The sequence below is a fragment of the Sinocyclocheilus rhinocerous genome, unplaced genomic scaffold (assembly GCF_001515625.1).
Source record: "Sinocyclocheilus rhinocerous isolate Xijiao unplaced genomic scaffold, SAMN03320098_v1.1 scaffold130, whole genome shotgun sequence".
NCBI classification, from domain to species: domain Eukaryota; kingdom Metazoa; phylum Chordata; class Actinopteri; order Cypriniformes; family Cyprinidae; genus Sinocyclocheilus; species Sinocyclocheilus rhinocerous.
The window spans coordinates 527,482-532,311 of NW_015623500.1; the positions used below are offsets into that span (position 1 = coordinate 527,482).

At 37.4% G+C, this 4,830-nt stretch overlaps 1 protein-coding gene across 1 annotated transcript in view; it reads right to left on the reverse strand.

Moving 5' to 3' along the window:
- Positions 1-4,297, reverse strand: part of tmem91 (transmembrane protein 91) — a 39,854-nt gene extending 35,557 nt beyond the window's left edge. The window contains exon 1 of the mRNA XM_016575274.1: positions 3,765-4,297. The gene's annotated coding sequence lies outside the window, so the exon portion shown is untranslated. The remainder of the gene's footprint in view (positions 1-3,764) is intronic.
- Between the last annotated feature and the right edge of the window lie 533 nt (positions 4,298-4,830).

Consider the following 4,830-nt stretch of genomic DNA (forward strand, 5'->3'; position numbering starts at 1 on the left):
TGCCATTTTGGAGAGCATCTGCTGGACGTAAACAACGAATGCTGTTCTGTGTCAGCTGCGCCACGCGGATACGTTGTTTACGCTTTGATCTGAATGAAAACAACGTATCCGCATGGCGCAGCTGACACAGAACAGCATATGTTATTTACGTTAGTGGATACTATCCAAAATAGCACCAGGGTGACTATAATGATTATATGATTATATAATCATAATGATTATATGATTATAATATAATATAATAATATATTGATGTTCCAGTTCAGAGTTACCTTTATACAGAAAACACTGTCTGTTTAGTCACCAACTGACTGGACAGTTGAGTTACGGAGTTCAGACCTCCATTTCACTTTCATTTGGTGTGAGACGGGGTCTTTTCATCTCATGCCAGTGCTTGTTAACTGAGACGGCTACAAAACACGATAGCTGTGCTGTGCATAGGGAGCAAAATCGGATCAATCAGAACTGCTGGTGTATTGTGCTCATATGACACTTCCAGCTGTATGTGCACGTTGAGTACACGTTGAGGTGTATGTACTGTACTACACAAGCAGCTTTCTACTGCTAGAGGGCATTTAATAAATTAAAAGGCTTACGATGGTGCATCAAGGAATCAAACAAGCCTCCAGGCTTATTTTGCTGATGCTCGAGTTGGATGTGGTAGGTGAACATATTTCAGATCTAGCTTAGGTTTCACACTGCTCATGTAAGTGACACATTTATTTCAGTCAGATATTAACAGGTTACAGCATTCACACTGCCCGCATAACACTGGTAGTAGAAGCATAGCAGTTAATAGAGTTCCATTCTAAGCTTATTTTGTCACACGCAGTATGCTAGATAAATAAATTGTATTTTTGTGTTGAACATGCACCATAAACCTATCAATCAACAAAATGTTTTGCCTTTATAAAAAAAAAAATGCATAAGTTATGATAAAAGTTATGCACACAGGGACTGAATATATACCATTTTGAGGGATGTAAACAATAACAATCTAACACAACGGTCCTAACCACTGATCTTTATATATGGTATTCTCTATTATACAGTCAAACCAAAAATTATTCAGACACCAGATATAATTTTTTATTTTTTGTAGTGGATGCAGGACACTATAGTTCATTTATGTAAGTGAGGATAGCAAATGTAAACTATGACATACCAAAAATTCTTCATACAGTGGATTACCAGTAAAACTGATAAAAAATTTGGGACCAAAAATTATTCACTTTGACCTGACCATGTTTTGCTTAAGTGTTTTTCTTTAATTGCTAATGTGACCTTTTTACCCCCGAGAATGAACAAAATTAAATTCTACATTTTTTATTTTAATTTGTATTATCTAATTGTGTACATAAATTTAACAGCTGACAGCTACTCATTACATACCTTTCTATCAAAGTTATCTGACATTATCAAGATGAATTTGTTCTGACACAGTTTAACAGTTCTTGTCATATTTTATTACCATTTTCTAAACTATAGCGGGGAAAAAAAACTGTGATAATGTGAGAAATGTTGAAGGTGTCTGAATAAATTTTGGTTTGACTGTAGATCAGTGGTCCTAACGCATTTCCAGTTGTACACATTTACTTTTCATAACTTCTGAAAATCCAAAAAGGTCCACATTTTGATAAAAACATGTTATGACATCAGTGTTTAACAACTGAAGCGCCTCCTGTAACTGTTTTGAAATTGTTTGACGACAAGCAGGAAATGTTTAGGGTCAATGTTATCCCTAGTAAAAAGATAAATTTATTTCATACTACGTATAGTTCAAATATCGCTCAAGACTTACTGATATAAAAATTATAATGCAACTTTATTTGGAGTACTACTTTATTTTAATGTCACTGTTGATGAGGATTGTGTACTTGTAATTGTTCCACTTCAGCACAATCAAATATACTTCAGTATATCTTTAGTTGGGCTTCAGCACTACTTCCACACAATTAAGGTGCATTAAGTACAAAATCAATTGTTCCAATTTTGCAGACTTCAAGTATACTATTTTATAATACTAAAAGTGCAATTGCAGTGTATTTTTAATATGTACACACATAAGTAAATCAAGTATCTGGAGTATACTTAACATGAAATAAATGTATTTCAAATACATATTAGTATATTTATTTTTCACCAAAGTTGTAACCTAGAAATCCCTTGATTTACGTTATAAAGACGCAGTTTGGTTACACAATGTGAAAGCACAACACGATCCTGCTTATGCGAGCGGTGTGAAACAGATCTAGAGCAAAGAATGAAAGAGCTCTCAGTGGCCTGACCTCTTACTGGCCTTCTCCTCCATCATCTGAGTCAGAGACCACAGCACACACACACACACACACACACACACGCATGAAGAGAGCGCCCATCCCACTGACTCGCAATACATGCAATATTTAACACTTCAAATAATCTAAAAACAGCTTCTTTGCACTTCATAATGCCAATACAGCAGACACAAGTAAGACAACTTGTCTGTGAGATGTTCTGCGTTGCTGAGAAGAACACATTTAATCAAATGAGAATTCCTCTCACATGTCGCACATAATCACCGGCTAATTGTTTATTACTCAAGCTAAGTAAAAGGTTATCTCACCAGCATGCGGCAGGCAGGGGAATATGGCAACACACTGCATGTGCAGCACAGTGCTGATAAACAGCAGGAGCTGTAGTGTGTGTGTGTGTCTGTACAGGACAGTTCATATTAGTAGTGAGATTCGTGCATCAGAGGGCGTGCACAGACACTGTAAGGATAACAACGCACAAGACCGTATGTCATGAAATAATCTCCTTTTTATTGTAATCTGGAAGTATGATTTGTAGACTGAATTTAATAGTTTGTGTATGAGGTGAGGAGCAAACTGAATAGAGGGTGTCGCTTTTTCCTGCTTTTTAATAAAAGTGAAATATGCTTTGAGTAACTGTCTCGATGCATATCTAAACATGGGAATTAATTTATTCCTGCAATCTCTTGGGAGCATCTACAGAGGCAACAGTGGATTGCAGATACAGTGAATAGCAATAGAAATGTCTCTCTCTAATGGGAACTGCAGCAGTTCTTCGAAACAATAGCAGAAAGTGTGTCCTTGACTAAACCAGCCCATGTACTGCTGAGCAACAACATCCTTGTGTCAATGAAGTCTGTGACACAATAATAATGGCAACGCTTGTGTGTGTTATGATTGCCAGAAATATCATTACATACTATGCAACAGGCACAGAAGATTTTGGCGTCACACTTTGTGATTGAATTTGTTTGACACAAGCACCAGCTGTGTACGGAAATCAAAAGGATTGTTTGAAATCTTGTTGTGTGTTTTGAGCAGCAAGAGAACAGGTCAGAGGTCCGAATAACAGCACAGCAAAATTGAAAAATGTCCCACACATCTGCTTATCCAGGATGTGACACGAAATATAATACATCCGAAGAGGAATGCAGATAAAGATAGCATTTACATCCAGACCACCCATAAAGAAACTGTATGATATGAATTCACTGAACAATACTGGTACAGTCTCAGCAAGTAAATATCTATGTATGTTCATTAAACATTGGACGCATTTGCAAGTTGAAAATATGTAATATGTACATATATATATTTAAATATTATGTTAATTAATAAAAATATGAAAATATTTATTTTTATTTTATAAATTTGAAAACTAAACATTTATTTTTAAAATATATTATTATTATTTAAAGATAAGGACATTAAAATCTGTTTTTCTGTAAAAAAGATATAAGCAAAACCTACCTCTTCCACTGATCCTGAACTCTGCGATGTTGTCTGTGTGTGGGTGCGTGTCCAGTGGGACTGGAGCAACTGAGTGGAGCAAAATAGATCAATCCAGTGGCCCAGTTTGAACTTCAGCACCAAGACATATTCTCCATTTGTGTGTACGAGCGTTTCTGACTGAGAGAGAGAGAGAGAGAGAGAGAGAGCGATGGGATGGTGTTCCAGTAAAAGAGTTCAGAGAAGTGACGCTTCTTGTCTCCCAAGTTGAGTGTTGTAGTAAAGCGAGCGTGCAGAGACACACTGCAGTACACAGCACTCCTGATGCTTACACTTTATTATCTCTCTCTCTGCTTGTCTCTCTCACTTCACACTTCTCTGATGGAGTCAGTAGTTGCTCTTTTAATCCTGTTTATGCTGGGTATTTATACCACCAATGCTCTTCTAAGTCCCCTTGGCGAGACTTTCAAACTACAGCAGCGAAGCGGATCCTTGCATCTTGCTCTCCTCTTCTCTCTCCACATCTCTTTTTCCCTCATCCACTGTCTTTTTTGCGCTCCGCTCCACCCCCCACTTTTCCCCCTCTTCTCGCTAGAGAATCAGTGTACCGCAGGGTCCTAGAGCCTTGTGGTGTTTGGTGGCGTGTTTGTGTGTACAGTGTATCTCTGCTACTGGAAACACATCAGTATGACACAAGTGTCCTCTCTCTCTCTCTCTCTCTCTTACACTACTTTTCTTGCTCTTTTTTCCAGAGGCTGCTTTAGAACAGTTGCCATATTGGCATGAGGTTGTCTTGTCAAGCATTGTTCCTGGCCACAGAGTGGACTGTCATGGAGAGATCTTGTCCACATGTGTCAGTCCTATAGAGAGAAAACATGACTAAAAAAAGAAAGACACATTATAAAGTCAACATGAAAGCATATACTTCCACAATGTGGCGTAGTTATGAGTAATAGGCCTACATGGTATTCAATGAGATGAAACATAGCCTATATCCTTGATTTTATCCATCAGGGATTATAAGGTTTGTGAAAAGTGGTCTGAGTATAGTAGTTAGTTGGAGGGGAGAAGTTACATAAAAATAAGA